Below are 22169 nucleotides of genomic sequence, written 5' to 3' on the forward strand. Positions count from 1 at the left end.
TTAAACACATAGATAACACACATTAAATTAATTACCAAATATACCAAATTCACCCATGTTTAAAAGAAAGAAAAAAAACTAAAAGCTGCTGCGTATAACACAGTAAGGGTTCTAGCAGTATGCTCTTATAGTATAGCATATTCACCTACTTCAAGGAGTGCATTCCGCCATGCACCAGGGTTCTATCACTCTATTATGTTATGGTCCAGCTCCACCATCCCTAGTGTGTGCAGACCCAGCCTGTCCAGGTGTATCTCGCCACTTTCAGGTTCGCGGAATGACATCACTTACTGTAGTTCCAACCTGATGCAGGTTTCATCTTCAGGAAGACGATATAAATCCAAAGCACATGAATCTTGATAGCAGCCTCCTGTAAACCCCTCTACAGCAGCAACACAACACTGAACATTCTTAAAGAGTTGAAGAGCAATGGGGTAGCCTTAAGTGTGCTGCTGCTTCTTCATTGTCCAAACACTGGTCCTAAAACTGTGCATATTGCTTAAAAGAGAAGTATATTTAAAAAACAAAAAAAAAAAACCTTATACTCACCTAGGTGGATGCACCATCAATCTGATGCTGCATCTGTCCCCTAGCCTCCTCCTCTTGAGAACTGAGTGATCAAACACAGCTGATTGCTCAGTCCTCCCCTCCACTCTGAGCAGAAAGCCGTGACTGTCAGTCAAGGGTTCTCTGCTCTGCCTCTCCAGGGTTTACTAGAGCGCTGGGCTGGGGAGGGAGCAGCTGGCTCAGTCTCTCAATGGCACAGCTGAGAGGCTTAGCCAGCTGCTGATACAGGCATGTGGCTAAATCCAGGCTAGTTTTTTCCTCCCTTAAGTCATTCCTTCTCTATCAATGCTAGAATATCCATCTGCCATTTGCCTTACAGGTCCTACCATACTTTATGGCCAGGTGACCCAATCTATGATATAAAAATAGTGGAAGCTTGTATGTCTGAAGCACAGTGTCAGAGAAGGCTGAGGTTGGTCAGCGCCACCCTCAATATGTGGAAGACCCAATGTGGGACCCAGTGGTGCCTCCACATACCTGCAGCAACCTCCCATACCCTCCTATAATGGATAGATGCAGAGCTGTTTTGACAGCTTTTCGAAAAGCTCATTATAAATTATTTCCCAATTTTTCTCATTGGCACATCCCTATGATGGGCAGTTTAATTCACCAATATAATTATACAGGATGCATGAAGGGGCATGCAAGTGTAGCACTAACCCCTGAAAGGGTCGCTGATTTGTGTCCCAGGTTCTTTCCCACTAGTGTAGCAGCAGCAAGGCAAACAGCAGTAGGAAAAAAAGTGGACAGCACCCAGGCCAGGCAAGCCCTGCACCAAGCGATAACAGCAGCAACTCATTCACTAGGATCCTTTTCTCAGGTCTGTACTCAGTGTCCCTAGGACTTGGTGGCCTCTCTCCAGACTCAAGCAGACAGTCTTCTCAGTGAATCTTTCAGACTGTATCCCCATTGAAACCCCTTTCTTAGCGTCATAGGAATTTGCAGCAGGATAGGCCCCCCAGCTATGCCCAGCAGGGATCTTGATGAGACAAGCAGAATCTTCAGGTGAACTGCCTAGAAGAACAGCAGCCCTTCTGGCTGGGAACCTCTCCTCCTGGGGAAGAACACTGCTCATGAAAGCTCTAAAGTATTTATGCACCCTCAGCCACCATTTGGGCATTCTCCCCCAGGAAGTGGCTGGCACCACATAAATATTCAAGCTGCTCATTTGACTCTCCCACCCACTATATTTTGGAAGTCTCCATAAGACAAGGGGAAGAAATAAAACTTGCAGCCTGCAGAAACCAGAGCAGCCTAAAGCAATTGCATGCTGTTCTGCTGATTACAAGGGAACCGCAAGAACCAAATTTGCCTAACTTAACTAACAACCTATTTTTTTTGGGTGCAACACAAACTTTAGCATTAGTAATGTCTGAGATTTGCCTGAAAGAATGAGCTGGAAATATGGACATGAGAGATTCAGGGTCTGCTTCAGGTATGTACAGGCCCCTTTATGTTCCTTTATTTTATACCTGCAGAGGTTTTGTTTGATCCCTTTAATGAGTTTGGTAAATTGCATCAATTAAATGAGAAAACGTTTTGTAAATATTGCAAGAGAAAATCCTTTTTTGCCTTTAGAAAACCAACCCTAATGTCTGTGTTTTTATTTACATGTAACTTTTTTGCTAATGAGTAAAAAGGGATACAAATGTAACCTATACTCTTTACCTTGGGGGGGGCTGTATATCTGAGGGCCCCCTGGTAATAAGTTCTCCCCTCTGCAAATCCTCATATGCTCTTGTGTGGGGGATAAAGCCCTTGTCCCCTCTCTCAAAATGGATACAAGGAGATTTGCAAGAAGGGGGAGCGGGCTTTGCTACCCTCCTTCCTTACAAGGTACCCTCCCATTTTGAAAGGCATGTGGCCTGGTATGGTTCAGGACCCCTACTGCTTATTCTCCCAAAACCTTGCAAGTAAAAACAAATGCAGGTATCATTTGATATCATCTCGTATTCCTGTTCCATTAAACTGAACCAGTACCAGGCTTATGTAAGCCTTCAAACTGAGACAACACAGTTAGAAATTGGCATTAACCTTTAAGATGAAAGACACAAGTAGTACAGGTACCTGGCCACTCTGCATTAAAACACCACATTGGTGTTCTGATCTTGACTTAAGTCCTGATCCAACAAAACAAACAAAGGACAATCACCTGACCCCTAACTGGCCTTTGATATATATATATATATATATATATATATATATATATATATATATATACACACACACACACACACACACACACACACACACACACACACACACACACACACAGTATATGCATAAGCTGTAGGGCCACTTCACAGCACCCTAGAGTACTGCAGTCCTAACTCTATAAGATTTGAGTGTCTCCAAAGTTGGATCGCACACACACACACACACACATACACACATATATACATATATATATATCTATATATATATATAGATATATATATATTGAGAGCAGGTATGCCTGGAGGGAGCCCACCCCTCTTAAAAGGTACAGGAATACACCCAGCAATAGCACAATGGCAGTAAAGGTATTAAGTACGTCCCCTAACCAATAAGCCAACAGTACAAACAAATGGCCACCACCCCAGCCTATATATGGCCTTTGCTGCAGGCTGGTTGATAAATGTGCTGGGAATTTTTCTTTGTAGTTTTATGAGTTCTGAGCCATTCCTGTACCTGGAGCAATGACTGTATTCAGTCATTTAGTTACAGTGTCCCTGATCCCCACCACACCAGTTTCTCAGAAAGGCACTAGTCATAGTACAGATGAAGCCACAATACACAGGTGCCCAAGTGCAGATGTGAAGTCTTGATATAATGGTTTTGATATAATTGGTTTGATATCGCCATACACAGAGGGAGTAGTAGAATGTGTTTTGGGTTGTAATTCAAAGTATGCCCATGCTGTGTATGAGAAATGTCTTACAACGTATTAAATTGACAACTTTTGTTAAAGAAAATAATTTGAATTTTGTTTCTGAATTTACAAAAACTTGTGGCAGAACAATGAAGTCTTCAAAGGATGCACCATGCCTCTTAAAAATACCTTGGGGTGTTTGCTTTCAAAAATGGAGTAATTGTTTGGGTGTTTCCACTGTCCTGGTGCTCCAGGGCCTTCAAAAATGGGACAGATTGTTAGGACATTAGATGCATAATTTATGCCCCTTGAATGCCTTAAGATGCTCCTTGGATTTTGGGATCTTCTATGTGGCTAGCCTGTGAAAAAGTTTCACGCATCAGTATCAGTATCAGAATATGTTTTGGGGTGTAATTCTAAGTATGCCTATGAAGTATCAATTGTAGCAATGTATAACTGCGCTAATATAAATCAAAAAGCTGCAGCTTTAAACTGGGATAACACCAAGTACACCAAAAAGCAGAAAAAAGCTGCATTAAAGTGAAGGTGATAAATAAACATTTTAAAAAATATTAATATTTATGTATTTATTTTTTGATATTCATTTATCACCTTCACTTTAGCACAGTTTTGTTATACCTATGAAGTATGTTAGAAATATCCTAGTAATTGAAGACAATTACTGTGTAAAAAAATATATATTTTCCTTTTTTTCCTGGATTTTCCAAAAACTTGTGGCACAAAATGACATTGTGGATGTCTGCTTGGATTGGATGGGATTGTCTCCTTGGATTTTGGGCCCTTCTATGCACCTAGGCTGTGAAAAAATCTTACACATGTGGTATCCCTATACTTGGGAGGCATAGCAGAAAATGTTTTCAGGTGTATTATAAGTATGTTTTTGTGTGAAAAATAACTTAAGCCCCGTACACACGTACCGATCGTCGGCATACAAACGTTCGTCTTTTCTCCCCGGGATGTCGGTGTCTGTTGAAAAGTGCAAAGACTGCCCAAGAATTTTGTCCGCCGACTACAGCCGACTGCAGAAGTGATGTCATGTAATGGTTAACTTTCCCTGTGTTTTTTCTTTTCTGAGCATGCCCAGTCTTGCAAATCTGCGGTCTGTCGGCAGAATTCTGTACTGACTGGCGAACAATCGTCCGTTCTGGTGTCGGCATACAAAAATTTAAATGCTTGCAAGAAAGACTCTTGTCCGCAGAATGTGCGCAGACACTGGTTGACAGCAGCGGCACCATACTAACAAGCGTACAATCGGCAGATCTTTCGTCCGCCGACGTTTGTATGCCGACGATCGGTACGTGTGTACGGGCCTTTAGAGCGGAGTTCCACCCTCAAAATGAACTTTTTACCGTCCGATTGCTTTAATTTACCTGAAAAACAATTGGATAATTACATTTTTTTTTTATTCACTTACCTTGTTTTTAAAGAAAATATACTTACCTTCCTTCCTCTTCCTCCCTCTGCGGCTGCGCCATCTCTTCCTGCTTGCAATGACTCCTGGGAGATGAGCATCATCGATCCCAGGAGCCCTAAGGACTCTTTCACACGGGTGCTCCGTATGTCCATATTTCAGCCCATTTTTTTGCGGATGAAAAACGGACATAATGCATGTCAATGGGATTGACCATCCGCTGACATCCGATTTTTGTCCTTTCAGTTCTGTTCCGTTTTTTGGAACGGAACAGAACCCTATTTCTCTTACATCCTCCGACAGTCGCCGCCTCCTCTAAGTCATCACTATTGGGTATTGACTTCCGCTCCGCAGGAGTAGCTAGGCATAAGACTTAGTCAAAAAGAACAAAGGCATTTGCATATACACACCCATGGGGGCTGTCCCACTGGTCAATACCCCCCTGCAGTGACCACTCCCAACTCAGTTTCTTTCTGCCTAGCGACAGGAGTAGTTAGACTTCCCTGTGCTGGGGCTACAGTCTCAGCCTTTCTAATCTTTTTTATTTGATTTTCTTTGAAAATTTCAGTTTTTTCTTTGATTTACTAGCTGTTTCTTTTGTCAGCTTTAGTTTTAGTAGATTCTTCGGATGAAGATGGATTCATGCGGAGCTGGGAATCGGACTGACCGCCCTGGTTTTCCAGGGCAGAGGGTCAGAGGGACCCCCAGCCCGCCATCGAGCGTTCAGCCATGGTTCGTCCTGGCATTATGAGCGACCCATCCCTGCTCGCAGCAGGGATGCAGCCGTGAGGTGGCTACCTCACTGGACACATCTGCGGTGCTGCAGTGTAATGTCCCTGGCTAACGGCATTCCCTGTCAGATGAGGACAGTGGCTTTCCGTTCTGAAAGGCTCCCCACGCCATCTGGTACAGGTAAGTACTTCTGTGTGGGGCCTCTGTCTGGGGTGGCAGTCCTGTGTTGCTGTGTGTCCCCCATGTTTGTGCCGGTGTGGGCCTCCCTGTTTGCAATCCCTGCGGGGGTCTTTTTGTACATACGCTGCGCTATGGTGCTGTGTGTTGGTGGGAGCCCCTTTCCCTGTGTCACTAAGGTGTTTTCACTAGGGGTGCAGACGATGTGTGTGGCGGCCGCAGCGGGGGAAAAACCGAGCGGTCTGCCATCTTTAATTTGGGCAAGCATGTTGGCTTCACTGTGGGCTAAATCACATGCTGTTTTGGCGCCATCCGGCGCCATCTTGCGTGTGGCAGAACGATCGTTCCGCAAGTGTTCGGCGACCATTTTCCCGAAGCCTCCCATTCAGTTCTATGGGCAGCCATTTTCCCTGAGTCCTTTGCAGCTTATAGTTCAGCCTCTTATGACCTCACTTCCTTTTCCTCTGAAGCAGCGACCTAGGTGGTAACACTCTGTGGGGCTCTGCAGACTGTCTCTTCCATAACCTTCTGTTTTGTCATTTCTGGCTCAGTTTTCTATCCTATTTGGGGTCTTTTGTCACTGTTCATATAGCGGTGGGCTGGCACTCCGCATCGGTGTTAAAGGGACAGTACCCTTTTTATTGCACTATTTTTTTCACCTTGAGCAATGGATTCTCAGGACAACAAATTCCCTCCAGCCCTGGTGGGGGACCCCAGTCCTGCTGTGGCCCCTGTTATGCCTGATTTGGCCGCTGTAGTGGCGTCTTTAGTGTCCAAAATGGAGGTGCTGATGGCTGAACGTGCTGCTAGAAAGAGGCCCAGATTATCTCTCTCCTCTGATTCAGATGGTGATATGGCTGCTGCTGCGGGCATGCCCTTTTCAGGGTCTCGCTCATCCTTGGACCCGCTGGCGTCTGAGGGGGAGGCGGAGGTGGAGGGGGTTGATGATTCTCCCCCGGGGTCGCCTGAAGAACGCGCGACCATGGATGAATTGATTGTTTCTGTAAAGGAAACACTACATTTGGAGGATGAGCCCAATCCTCCGGGTATTGTGTCCTCATTTGGGACACACAGGACCCGCAAGTCGGCGCAGGTTTTTCCCTGCCCCGCTGAGTTTCATTACACTGTTAATGAACTGTGGCACACTTTAAAACGTCCATTCCTGGTTCCTAGTCGGTTTAAATTACTTTATCCCTTTGCACCGGCTACGGAATCGCGATGGTGTGTGCCTCCACAGGTGGATCACACTGTGGCCCTGTTAAACAAGGCTACCTTGATTTCTACTGAGGAGACCCTGGTTTTTCGGGATCCCACAGACAGACGGTGGAGTCTCTAGCCCGCCATTCCTACACGGTGGCGGGCTCCTTGCTCAAACCTGTTTTCGCGTCCGTCTTGGTGGCTCAGGCGGTGGCTGATTGGACTAAGGTGCTTAGGAGCAACCTTGTGTCTGATTCTGTTCCACCTGCCAGGCTGGCTATGGTGGATCAAATTCACCAAGGAGTCATGTATTTGTGTGATGTGGCCTTAAATGAGGCCCCTTTGGTAGCACGCCTGTCTAGTGTTGCGGTGCTTAACCGTCGACTGATCTGGCTGAAGAGCTGGTCGGCTGACCAGTCGTCACGGAAAACAGTTGCTGATTTTCCCTATGCTGGTTTTCGCCTTTTTGGCGAGGCGTTGGATACCTTGGTGAAAGGCGTCACGGGGGGCAAGAGCACCTTGCTGCCCCAGAACCCGAAGAAGAAGTCCTTTCGCGGCAAGCGGGGTTCCACTTCGCGATCCGCTCAGGGGTCCTTTCGTGCCTTTCAGAAGCAAACCAAGGGCAAGCCCTTCAAGGGCCAAGGTAGCCAGAAGAAGCCCTGGGCAGGCAAGCAGAAGTCCGGCATAGCCGGCTCGGCGGGTCAATCCGCCTCTGCCTGAAGAGGCGCCCTCACCTGTTTCAGGGGTGGGGGGACGTTTGCGCGGTTTCCTCCAACCTTGGCTGCTCCGAATTTTGGACAGGTGGGTTCAGGAAATCATTCGATCAGGGTACAAGATCTAATTCCTTTCCCGGCCGGCAGACAGATTTTTTTCCCTCAAATCTTCATTTGCCTCCAGGGCGTCTGCAGGACCTGCATCAAGCGGTGCAGGACCTCCTTGCCCAGGGGGTGATTGTCCGGGTGCCTCATCGGGACAGGTTTCGGGGGTTATATTCCAATCTGTTCACTGTGCCCAGAAAGGAGGGCAAAGTGCATCCTGTTCTGGACCTGAAAGCACTGAACCGCTTTGTGCGCGTTCGAAAGTTCCGTATGGAATCTCTCCATTCAGTGGTGGCCTCCCTGAGTCCGGGGGAATTCCTGGCCTCTATAGACCTGAAGGATGCGTACCTACACATCCCCATTTCCGAGGGTCACCAGAGGTATCTTCAGTTAGCAATAGCGGAGGACCACTATCAGTTTGTGGCGTTACCTTTCGGTCTCGCTTCGGCTCCAAGGGTCTTTACCAAAGTGCTGGCACCTGTTCTGGGCCTGCTAAGGGCATAGGGCATTGCAGTCTTGGGGTATCTGGACGATCTCCTACTAAGATCGAGTGTCAGCCAGGACCTGCTGCGCGATCTGTCCACCACGGTATAGACGCTCCGGGAGTTCGGATGGACCATCGACGTACAGAAGTCGACGTTGTCTCCATCGGTTCGTCTTCCCTATCTGGGAATGATCCTGGATTCTGCTCGGGCAAAGGTGTTCTTGCCGGAGGACAAGCTCCGGACATTGCAGGACGAGATCAGGTCCCTCAGGGACAATCCGTCCTCGTCACTCAGGACCTGTATGCGGGGCCTGGGGTTGATGGTTTCGGCCTTCGAGGCGATACCCTTTGCTCAGTTTCACACACAGTCTCTCCAAGCGGAGATCCTGGCCAGGTGGGACAGACTACCTCAGTCCCTGTATCTGAGTGTCTCGTTGAGTCGCCAGACCAGATTGGATCTTCTGTGGTGGCTCCAGTCCCCGGCGGTGTCGGAAGGCAAGTCCTTCCGTCCGTTACTGTGGACAGTGATTACCACGGATGCCAGCCTGTCGGGCTGGGGTGGAGTCCTGGGCAACCTGTCTGCCCAGGGCACTTGGTCGGAGGTGCTGGAATTGCGAGCGATCAAGCTCTGTCTCTTCCAGTGGTCGGACCGACTTCGGGGCCGTCCTGTTCGGGTACAGACGGACAATGCTACTGCGGTGGCTTACATCAACCACCAAGGGGGCACCAGGAGTGCCTGGGTGGCCCGGGAGGTGACTGACATTCTGTCTTGGGCCGAGACTCATGTTCCGGCGATTTCAGCAGTTCACATTCCGGGTGTGGAGAATTGGCAGGCCGACTATCTGAGCCGCCAGACCCTGGACCAGGGGGAATGGTCCCTGCACCCGCAGGTGTTTCAAATGCTGTGTGCGAAGTGGGGATCCCCGGACGTGGATCTGTTCGCATCTCGGCTAAACCAAAAGGTGGAAAGGTTCGTGGCAATAACACGCGATCCTCTGACGGACGCCTCGAATGCGTTGGTGGCCCCTTGGCATCAGTATCGTCTGATGTATGCCTTTCCTCCGATTCAGTTGTTATCCAGGTTCCTCCGCAGGTTAGTCTCGGAGCTGCACCTGGTGATTCTGGTGGCACCGGACTGGCCACGCTGGTCCTGGTACGCCGACGTTGTTCACCTGGCAGCGGCGCCTCAGTGGCGGCTGCCAATGCGGGAAGATCTACTGTCTCAGGGACCGATCTTCCATCCTGCTTTACAGTCGCTGGCTTTAATGGCCTGGCTGTTGAGACCCAGGTCTTGAGGGACAGGTGTCTCTCTCCTGAGGTCATCCCTACTCTGATCAAGGCTAGGAAAACCTTATCTGCTAAAATCTATTACCGTACCTGGAAAGCTTATTTCGCCTGGTGTGAGTCCAGGGGGTTCTCCCATCGCTCTTACTTGGTGTCGAGAGTGTTGGCTTTCCTCCAGTCTAGAGTGGACCAGCGTCTGGCGCTGGCCACGATAAAGGGCCAGGTGTCTGCACTGGCTGTTCTTTTCCAACGCCCTGTGGCGTCTCATTCCTTGATTCGCACCTTCATTCAGGGTGTGCGACATTTGGCTCCTCCCAGGAAGGAGCCTTTACCTCCATGGGACTTGAACTTGGTTATGTCCGTGTTACAGCGTGCTCCCTTTAAAAATATCCGGGAGGTATCGTTGCCTCTGCTGTCTAAAAAGGTTGCCTTTTTAGTGGCGATCACTTCAGCTCGCAGGGTATCTGAGCTGGCGGCGTTGTCCTGCCGCTCTCCTTACTTGGTAATTCACAAGGATAAGGTGGTCTTGTGTCCACATTCCTCTTTTCTCCCTAAGGTGGTCTCTGAGTTTCACCTTAATGAGGACATTGTCCTGCCTTCGCTTTGTACGAAGCCTAAGCATCCTAAGGAGGTTGCTTTGCACTCCTTGGATGTTGTCAGGGCGATCAGGGTTTACCTGTCATCTACGGAATCCTTTCGGAGGACGGATTCCCTCTTTGTCCTTCCTGAGGGACCTTGGAAGGGCATGGCTGCGTCCGCAGCAACTATTGCCAAATGGATCAGGCAGACCATTGAACAGGCTTCTGCTTTGAAGGAACGGGTTCCACCCTTCCCTGTCAAGGCGCACTCTACCAGAACTTTGAGTGCGTCCTGGGCCTATTGGCATCGTGCCTCGGTGGCCCAGGTGTGCAAGGCTGCGACTTGGTCGTCGGTGCACACCTTTTCCAAATTCCAAAGGTAGATGTTCTGGCATCAGCTGATGCCTCCTTTGGCCGCAAAGTTCTCAGTGCGGCAGTGCCATAAAGCACCCCTCATGTCTACACTGCTTTGGGACATCCCAATAGTGATGACTTAGAGGAGGCGGTGACTGTCGGAGGACATAAGAGAAAACTGAATTTTTGTAAAATCTTACCTGTAAAATTCCTTTCTCTGAATCCTCCGACAGTCGCCGCCCCTGCCCTTCTTTTGGGGTTGTGTTCTTATTACCTACTGCTATGCTACCAAACTGAGTTGGGAGTGGTCACTGCAGGGGGGTATTGACCAGTGGGACAGCCCCCATGGATGTGTATATGCAAATGCCTTTGTTCTTTTTGACTAAGTCTTATGCCTAGCTACTCCTGCGGAGCGGAAGTCAATACCCAATAGTGATGACTTAGAGGAGGCGGCGACTGTCAGAGGACTCAGAGAAAGGAATTTTTATAGGTAAGATTTTACAAAAATTCAGTTTTTTCTTCCGTTTAAAAAACAGAACGGATGCAAAATCGGATGTCAGCTGTGTCATCCGCTGACATCCGCAATCCCCATAGACATACATTATGTCTGTATATCATCCGCAAACGGATGGGATGATATGCGGACAGACGGAGCGGATGACACAAGTGTCATCCGTGTCCGTGAAAAAAACAAAAAAAAGTGCCGCAGCGGAATAAAAAATCGGAGCGGCCGTGTGAAAGAGCCCTTACTGAGATTGTGGCTTCGGTCACACATTTCTGTTTCTCTCTACTGCTCAAGAGTAGCACTGCCTCTATAAAAGTCCTTAAATGTGTATGTTTTAAGAGAAAAATCTGCTTTAACTACAATGCTAAATCTGTTCCAGGCCTCTACACAACTGTCTAACCTGGTTGCCCAGGATTGCAGGAAATGCACAAAAACTTGAATTGCAATAGAATTGTGCTTAATTTTGTTGCTGACTTCAATGGTAAACTTGCCCAGGCCCTCTGCTCAACAGCAAAACCTGCTAGTGATCTTTCAAAATGGAACTCCCTGAGTATATCGGGAGTCCGTTTTCAAGTATCGAGTCAGTGCAGTGGAGTATTATATCATGCTCTATGACCGCTGATGGTTGGTAAGCGGCCATCATCTATCAATTAGTATGGAGGTGGATCACTGGGCACCTGGAGGAATTTTTGTACAAGCACATTTTGCTTTGTTTCACTGGCTGTGGATTCTTTTTTCACCATTCACTTATGGGACTTTTCTTTAAGAATTGCTAAAGTTGATTGCATTTTTTTTTTGTTCAAAAGGTTATTTTGTTCACTTTGTGTTAATATTTATTGTAAATCATTATACATTGTCACTTAGACACTTTATGGAATGTTTATTTATGTTTATAGATTAATTTTATTTAATTAAAATAATTGTATTATTTTATTAAAGAGAGATATTGTATTCAAATGTATTTGTGAGATCACTAGATAGTGCACTAGTACTTTTTTGAACACATTTTACTTCTGGTATTCAGGGATTTCTAGGTGCAGCAATCTGTCAGTCTTAACTAGCGCATCCTATTATCCTTTTTCCACTTCTTGAAAGTTCACCAAAGATACAGCATGTGGGACTTTTGGTGTGCTTTGAGAAAATGTGCCAAAAATGCGGAAATAAAATAGAAAGTCTATGGGAAACCATGGGTACATATGTGCTGCAGCCAAGCCACAGCGCAGCAGTGTGAAATGGTCATTAATTCTTGAAAGTTAAAAAAATATAGAATTGCGTGTAACCCTCTCATTGCTAGCTAGCAGCCTTCAGACTTTGTTGCATTAGGAATATCATGTGCTTGGGTAAGGCATGCTGTTATAAGGTATGCATGCCTGCCATCTGCTGACCTAAGTAGGAAACTGCATGCGCTAAGCATGGTTTTTTCATTTTGAGCCAAGTTTGAACTCAGCCTAGTACATACTGTTAGGCCTTATTTACACTGGAAGTGTCAAGACTGGCTTTATATGGAGGTCATTTCTGAATGTTTCTAAATACAGGTAATGGTTTTTCAATGCTTTCATTTAAACTCAGCATTTCAGTGAGGTCAATTTAGCGGTGTTTACAAAAAATAGAATTCTGTACAATTGGGATCAAATTGAAAACTCCAAAGTCATGTAAACAGGGCTAAACACGCTTGAAATCAGGGACATCTGAGCGCAGGAAAACAATAACTTTTTCTTTAGAAAAGTCAAATGCAGCAGTGCACGCTTAATAAATAGCATAAATGTAGCCTTAGACAGTTTATACATGGTACATGTTTTTCATTCATCCAGCGGGTTGAATGAAAAAAAAAAAAAGACCCAATTTCCCCAACCACACTTTGTTTCAATAATTTGTATTGAAAAATTTTATCATACAACCAAGAGAAAAAATACAATATTGTGGAAATATTTCCAGATAGTACTGTACTGTAGTACTGTAGTTCCCCTAAAAAAGGGAAAGACAGCATCAGCTAATAATGAAAACAGTGGAGAGAGACAACATCAAATAAATTTGGATCTATCAAATTAAAGCGGAGTTCCGCCCCCCCTTAAAAAAAATTAAAAGTCAGCAGCAACAAATACTGTAGCTGCTGACTTTTAAATAGTAGAACTTACCTGTCCACGGAGCCTGCAATGTCGGCACCCAAAGCCAAATTACATATCGGCTCTCGGGTGCCACCGCCACCATCCAGGGTAAGGGAACCCGGCAGTGAAGCCTTTAACCTTCACTACTGGTTCCCTACTGCGCATGTGCATAGCGCAGCGCGCTTTGTAATTGGCCCAGCGGCGGAGGCGGGAGGAGGGGGCCAAACTTCCAAGGGACAGCGCCATGGCACTGTCTCCCAGGAAGTGGGGAAGGGTACCTGTGAAAAACAGGTACCCGTTCCCCCCTCCCCCCTCCCCCCTGAAAGGTGCCAAATGGGGCACCAAAGGGGGGGGAAAGCAGATCAGCGGAGTTCCAATTTTGAGTGGAACTCCGCTTTAAGCATCACAGACTGTCGTTTATGGGTAATAAGGTAATGCCTGAATCAGGAAAGAAAGGGGAAGGGGGGAAATCCAAGGTCATGAGTCAGGACGACCGACAAATGATATTAAGGGGGGTAAGGTAACACCACCCATTACAGGGAAATAGAAGGAACCAGTAAAGGGTCTGCCTCCACAAGAGGGACACAGAGGACCCAATGTAACCATAGAAGGTAACTATAAGCCCAAATCATTTCACAATAACCAAAATACTCTTAAAGACATGAAAAAATAAAAAATAAATAGATCACTGCGCTTGATCAGTGGTGTTAACTACAAATAGTATATTAGCAGCCAGCACAAAGAATTGTTGAACCCCCAACTAGAAAAGAATGTGAAACAGGGTGTTAATAAGGCAAAATTAACTAATTTAGGTCAATAAGACTAAGGATTATTGGAAAACATTGGACCCCAAATGAAATGAACACCATTAAACCAATAAAGTAATTAATATGGTAAAAAAGTCAATAGAAATAAACCTCTCAGGGACGATTCCATTCACCATATGTTGATTATGATGGCGAAACCTCCACCAAACACCAATAAGTGTGGCCTCTTACCAGACTGAGTAGATCCCCGTTACAGAGATCCACATTCGCTCCAGTAAACTTAGTCTCAGACACAGTTAGCAGCAGAATGGGTAATGGATCCTGGCATCAAAACCGTATATAAAATCCATGTATAATAACCGGACCGATAATGTTACACCCTCATAGGTATTATCATCAGAGCAGGTATATCATGGAGTAAGCAAGGATAGAAAAAAAGAGAACTCCTCATGGTGAAGTAAGCAGCAAAATGTAAATTTATTAACTTGAAAAATATTGCACTCACATTATTCACAGACAAGATGCGCATAAGTCACGTCCTGCAGAGGTATTCCCTTCAGAGATGTATGGAAGTGGATAGCCAAAATGCCAATATAAGTGAAAACATGGAGAGACGCACGGGAGAGATGCTGGTTCCCCTACCGGTTTCGTCAGATGTTGACGTCGTCAGGGGGCGTGGCTAACTCCCGCCATCTCTCGCTATTAATGGCTTAAAGGATGCGGAAGAGGAGGGGCGGCATGCGTTCAAGGCGGCTCCGCCTCACCCGGAAATGCTGTCCACATAGTAACAAGATCGAGGAAATGTCCCCAAAGATTAAATGGAGCCTTTCAGGGAGCCAATCAACCCATAAAGACATATTCCGGATCAAACACAGCTGCAGACAGAGTCAACCAATCATCCGGAAAAATGAAAAACAGAGAAACGGTCAGACGCTGAATGCAGCGGTATAAGTGAGACTACCAAAAGGGAGAAAAAAAAGGAAAATTTTATTCAATATGAATGGTCCTTCTAAACACAGAAACAGGGAAAATCCCACATGTTTAAACAATATATGCATATAATGTTTATCAAAAATATAAAAATTATAACTAGCCATGCTAATAATAGCAAAGCTGTGAATGACCAAAGACAGAAAACTCATAAAGACATGCCCAGTGAAGATCCATGTGACCATCTGGTTATATACCATTGAAAATGGGGAAGGAAAACAGAAAAAACAATAAAGGAAGAGGAAACAAAAAAAAGAAAAGTGGATCAAAGACAAGAGTAGCCGGTAGCACTCCTGTCAACCCCTCCCCGTCCAGCTCCCTCAGGATTCCCTCGCTATATAGGTGACTGCAGTTTCATCCCACACTTTCAAGGTGAATGGGGGAATCCTTCCTGCTGAGCCTTTGTATTCTGACAGTGGGGAAACTTCCCTGCCATTAGAATACACTGATCAGCGTTGCCAGGTAAAGCTGGTGGCCCTGAATGAGCAGAAATTTTCCAAAGTGACTCACAGAATTTGATCAGTAGACCGACAGTTTAGATGGCATTTCTGAGCTTCCAGGAGGCAGGAGGTGTAGAATGAGATGTGTTGTCAAACACTGTACAGCACAGAGCTGAGTGTAATCCGACACCTGAGTGGAGGGAAAGGACATACCTCCTCTACACAGTCTCATAGGGAAACATGCACATATAAGGCTGTCAATCCCCTGCTGTGTGCTTGCGGAGGGGCATCTCCAAGAAGTGCCTGGTGTCAAGAAAACTGTCATAAGTGACTCATGCAGATGAAGGAGATAGCAGATTCCACACTAAGTGCTAAAGATTTAGGCAAGTACACACTATAGAAGGTGGTGGGTTTTTTTTTGATCTTAGGGTAGTGTAAGTAGATTTTGCCTCCGTCCCTGTGTCTTGGAAGAAAAGAGGGGGTTTTTTGGTGTCTCAAGCCAAAGTGGTGGGACTTTATGGGCAAGTGTATATTAATTCAAGATAGGTAAAAATTATATCTCAATTTATTCCAATAATATAAATAAATATAAAGAAAAAGTAATTATATACATCGATAATGTGAGCATTTGTGTTGGGTACAGGCCCAATGTGATAAAGATTAGAGAAAGGAGGATTCTGAAGAATCCGTGACATGTGTGATAAACTTGTGACAATTGTATGGATCTTGTCTCTGTTTATCCTGTGTTACAGTCCAGGAAGGAGTGGTTCACAGAGTTTCATCCATAAACTGACGCGTTTCGGCTGTATTAGCCTTTTTCAAAGATTTTTGTCACCCAGCTGTAAAGTATAATCAGTAACATTTCCGTTAGTGGAAATATATATATGATTAAAAATTATATAATGATGTAATATTTGATACATACTTTGTTCAAAATTTTGTTTCTGCGGACCAAACAATTTCTCTCTGTGTCCTCTAAACCTGCAACAAGGAGCCGTAGGATACCATGGTCTGGAAGGATATATATTATTATGGAGTCATGTGTGGTTTTATTGGGGTCATATAATATCGTTTTAAAAAATATATATATATATATATATTTACTCACAGATAGGTTTGAAGGTGTTCATATATAGATGATTAGATAATGTTCCAATATTATCCTGAGTAGTTCTTTCTACATATATGGTTTCAATTTATATTATACATCCCAAAGTTTTGTAATTTTGTATGGGTATTTAAACCCAAATGAACACTTACATTTTGCAGAGTTTATGTGGGGAGGGATTTAAGGGAAGGGAGGGTATGTCTTCCGATGCTGCCACCAAAGATGGTAAGATTGCCCCAGTGAGCCGTTCTGAAAAGGTCATATTGTTATGTATTTTTTGGTGTTTTTTCACAATTATAAGTGGTGGTGAGTAAAAGTATTTTATTAAGTGACTTTTGATGATCCAAGTTCAAAACTTACTTTTTGTGGGGTATTGGTGAGAGAGAGGAGTTTCTTCACTGCCGCCGGTCCGTGTCCGTCTCGTTCCCTCCTCTAGAGGGAAGTGAGATAGACGCCGGCTCCCCGGCCTTTTTAAAGCCGTTCGCGCATGCGCCTAGTGCGCCGCACGTAATCGGCTTCCTCTGTCAGTGACGCCGGCTCTTCGTACTGCGCATGCGCCTGGGTGATGCGCACGCAGTATGAGCCGGTCCGACAGCATCGGCCGCCGACACGGAGTAGGAGACAAGGAAAAATGCCCTGCCGTGACCGGGGGGGAAGGAGGAAGTTCTTGAATCCTTTTTTCTGTCTCATTTATGGCCCCTGTCACTGGGGAATGACAGGGGCTTACAGTGCCGGGTGCAAGTTAGGGGAAAACAGAGTGGTCTGCTTACTGAAACAAAATATACATTTCCATACTTGTGTAAACATTATTACCGCAATTCATGCAATAAAGGATAAATAAAAATTATAGTATATATATATATTATTTTGTACCATAGTTTTAACAGCAGGAATAATCAAGATGCCCAAGAGGGGTATTCTCATGGGGGATGTTTTAGGAATATCCATCGGTCTGGCATATCCAGAAAGGGTTTACAGGCGGGAGGTTTTAAAGGACATTTTAGGTATTACCCAATACTGGTATCTGAACCTAGATCTTATCATGATTTTAAAGTCGAGCTGGTAGTAGGTTCATTTTTAAACTGTATTTTAATCTGTTTTACCGGAGGCAAAGCCTTCCAGGAATGGTCTAAAACTTTCTGTTTCGTTTAACCCTGGGTATTTGGTGGCATTAAGGCGCCTGATCCATCGCATCTCCATTTGCAAAAGTTTTTTGTTCCAATCACCCCCACGTTGAGGTATGTGCATTCTCTCTAAGGCGATGAACGTTACTTTTGGCATCTTGTTGTTATGGATATATTTAATGTGTCTGCCAAGTGGTAGATGGAAGTTGCATATTTCCATACTTTGGATATGCTTATTTATTCTTTTGCCCATTTCCTGTTTCGTTTTACCGACATAATATGACCCACACTCGCACTTCATAAGATACACGACTCCCCTCGTCTTACAATTAACATAGTGGCGTGGTTTAAAATGTTCCCCATTCGGGAGGATGGTGTCTGTACATTTTTTGATCACATTGCACTGTGCGCAGGTGCCACAAGGGTATGTACCTTTGTCCTTACACGGGTCCTTCCTTTTTTCCTTAAATTCACTATGTATTAAATTTTGTTTGAGGGAGCCGGCTTTTTTATAGGTGACTAGTGGGTTGTCCGATACGAATGGTTTCACCACAGGGTCGTCCAGTGTTTCTGATTTCTTTTTTTTTTGATGTTCATTTGTAAATCGTAGGATGATACGACTTTTTTCTCCTTGTTCTTTCGTTTCCTCGACCTTTTTGGTTTTGAATAGGAGCTCTTGTCTTTGTCGCTTTTTGACTTTGTTGAATGCTTTTCTGAGTGTACTTCTGGTGTACCCTCTTTCCAGTAATCTACCTGTGAGGAGATCAGCTTCTTTTTGGAAGTCATCTTCGTCTGTGCAGTTCCTCTTCAATCTTAGATACTGGCTATATGGTATTGCTCTTTTTAGGGATGTTGGGTGAAAGCTTGTTGCATGCAAGATTGAATTTCCTGCTGTTTCCTTACGGTAAAGGGTAGTTCCATTATCTTCCTTCAGTATCCAAGTGTCTAAGAATTCAATCTTCCTTTTGTCATAATTGAGTGTGAAAAACATATTGTAAGTATTATTATTCATCACTTTTAAACACTCCTTAATTTGGTTCTCCGAACCTGTCCAAATGATAAAAATATCATCCAGAAAGCGCTGCCACAGTAGTATGTTGTCTACAAAGATATTATTTTTTTCCTCAGCCAGAAAATCCGATTCCCAAGCTCCTAAATAGATATTCGCATACGATGGTGCGCAACTGGTGCCCATCGCAACACCGCACGTTTGTAAATAATAGGTGCCATCAAAAGTGAACACATTGTGGTTCAATATATATTCCAACATCATTACAATTAATTAATTGAAGTTATGGTCCCGTTCGCTCTGTTGTTTGAGGGTTTCTCTAATTATCTCTATTCCCTTTTTATGGGGGATGTTGTTGTAAAGGGCTTCAACGTCGATGGTAATCAGAAAAGCATCTTCCGGTACCATTAGGTCGTCTAGTATCTGGAGTAAGTGTACCGTGTCTTTAAGATACAACGGGAGTTTGGTCACATGGGGTCTCAGGTATGCATCAATAATCTTACTTGTTGTCTCTGTAAGATTGCCATTCCCGGATACAATTGGTCTCCCTGGGGGGTTATCCCTATTCTTGTGTATCTTCGGCAGTGCATATAAAGTAGGGGTTCTGGGATGTTTAATCCTCATATAGGTCCATAGGGTCTCTGTAATTGTACCCTCATTTAATGCTCTGTCTAATTTTCTGTAGAAGTCTTCTTTGAAAGTCTCCAACATAATAGGTAATATTTTCCTATAACATTTTTTGTTGTTCAAAATATTTTGACACATTAATTTATATTGGTCATTGTCCATCAGAACGACGTTGCCCCCTTTGTCAGAGGGCTTTATTGTGATTTTCTCATTATCCTGGAGTTCTTTCAGAGCTTTCTTTTGGGGTTTTGTAAGGTTCTGTGTAATCCCTTGATCTTTTAACTGATTTATTTCTTTCAGGTTCAGTGTTTGTAGTCTTTCCTCATAGCGGATGTCCTCCATTCCCCAAATTATTTTTGTTGCCCTTCTCTGGACTCTCTCCAGTTCCAGCACATCCTTCCTGAGGACCGGTGCCCAGAACTGGACAGCATACTCCAGATGTGGCCGGACCAGAGTCTTGTAGAGAGGGAGAATAATCTCTTTCTTTCTGGAGTGAATCCCCTTTTTTATGCATCCCAGTATTCTGTTGGCTTTGCTTGCAGCGGCTTGGCATTGTATGCCACTGCCAAGCCTGTTGTCTACCAGTACCCCCAGGTCCTTTTCCATCCTAGACTCACCCAGAGGTTCCCCCCTAGTGAGTAGCTTGCTTTCTGGTTTCTGGCACCCAAGTGCATTACTTTACATTTTTCAACATTAAACCTCCTCTGCCATGTAGTTGCCCACCCCATTATTTTGTTCAGGTCCGCTTGTAAGGTTTCCACATCCTGCATAGAAGATATTGGCATGCTTAGTTTAGTATCGTCCGCAAATACTGTGATTGTATTAGATATCCCCTCCTCTAAATCATTTATGAATAAATTAAACAGGATTGGTCCCAGGACAGAACCCTGGGGGACCCTACTTTCCACACCCGCCCTGTCAGGATTATTGGGGACATTAAATAAAAGAAAAATTGAATTATAAAGGCCATGTATATTCAGTCTTATACATAGAAATTCTGAACAGTATAGCGTCCATCTTGCATGAGGTCACTGGCAGTTTATGTTCTTTTGCTAGATGCCTTTATAGAGCCTTAAGTTCTACAGAAGATTTTCTTTGTATCTCTTTAAATCGTAAATATGGGACTTTCTGACATTTCACCTGATAAAAGCCTAGCCAGGAGGGCATCAGGTTTCTAAGGGGGGGGGGGGGGTGATATCTTTTTGATTGTCTGTATTTTACAATGAACAATAAGTTCAGTATATTTATTTTAAAGGTTCATTTAAATATACGTTTTAGAAAGTATCATCATATGTAAGATGTATATTAACAATAATATATTGTTTTATTATTGATATAGAAGTGTGAACTTGGAATATATATATAATGTTAGATATATATATATATACTAGAATACTTTTCTATTATGTGTAAGGACTTATGTGTCTTGAAGCTAATTACTTCTTTTTAGAAACATTTTAAGGTTCCTTAAGTTTTTATGGCCACCATAAATACTATATCCTAGCCAAAGAGTCTGAAGGGTTTTGACAGAATTCAAATGATTTAATTGTTTTTGCCCAGCCAGGTCGTAAGGTTATCAGTATAATAATACTGCTATTGTATACAATTGTATGCTATATATTGAATCTAATAAGCAATACAATACTGCCCCATTTGGTGACTACTACTAAATGCAGTCTCAGGGTAAATCAGTAATTTCCAATCTATATATATATATATATATATATATATATATATATATTGTATTAATAATATATTCTTATTAAACGGTGTTACCAGATTCAATCCCTGCCAAAATACATGATGGGGATATTAGATGGACATGTGTATATTATGAGAGTATGGACAGGTTTTTATGTTAAAGTAAACAGGGGTGACCAGCGCTATGGAATTTTTAAATATGTATATTAACACAGAGGTGTCAGCTGCCAACAACCTACCCCGAAGGGTTAAAGAGTGAAAGTATGTGCAAAGGATTGATGCGGCGCTACCTCTTAAGTGATAAAGTGCTCAATGTGCAATAGAAATAAATATTTTTTGAAAAGTGCACTGGTAGTGAAATTAGTAAATAACCAGCTATCAACTACTAAAAGTGCATAACCAAAATAAAGGTGCTAATGTGAAATAAATACAGAAGTACCCCAATATGAGTAGTGAGTTTTATTTAAACAAACATAAACGGTGGGTTTTGTTTCCTTCAAAACAATAATAATGACATAAAAGACTGTGCTATAGTATCCTCGGGTGTAATAACACCAGTGAAAAGAGAAAAAATGGGTAATTCTCTAGTGCAAGAACTCACACCAAAAAAAGAGCGTGTGAATCAATCAGTGAAAATATAAAAAATATAAATGAATAGAAATGTACTTTAGGTTGCAAACATCCGTGCGCCCACTAGATGTCGCACCTCTCATACAACCTGTAACAGATGAATCCCGTGGGACAATTGTACCGAGGGTCTCTCCGGTGGTTTCTTTCTCCCTTAAAGTAGTTAAAGCTGTCTACGATCAGCGCGAAAGGAGACCGGGAAGCTTCCGCGTTCCACGGCCCTGTCTCCGACAACCGGAAGTGACGCAATGACGTAGAGACTCCACCCTACGCGTTTCGTCAGAGGACGTCTGCTGGAGTGGCCACGGAAGCTTCCCTAAGGTACATTTCTATTCATTTATATTTTTTATATTTTCACTGATTGATTCACACGCTCTTTTTTTGGTGTGAGTTCTTGCACTAGAGAATTACCCATTTTTTCTCTTTTCACTGGTGTTATTACACCCGAGGATACTATAGCACAGTCTTTTATGTCATTATTATTGTTTTGAAGGAAACAAAACCCACCGTTTATGTTTGTTTAAATAAAACTCACTACTCATATTGGGGTACTTCTGCATTTATTTCACATTAGCACCTTTATTTTGGTTATGCACTTTTAGTAGTTGATAGCTGGTTATTTACTAATTTCACTACCAGTGCACTTTTCAAAAAATATTTATTTCTATTGCACATTGAGCACTTTATCACTT

This window comes from Pelophylax lessonae, assembly GCF_965119305.1.
Source record: "Pelophylax lessonae genome assembly, chromosome: 1".
NCBI lineage: Eukaryota > Metazoa > Chordata > Amphibia > Anura > Ranidae > Pelophylax > Pelophylax lessonae.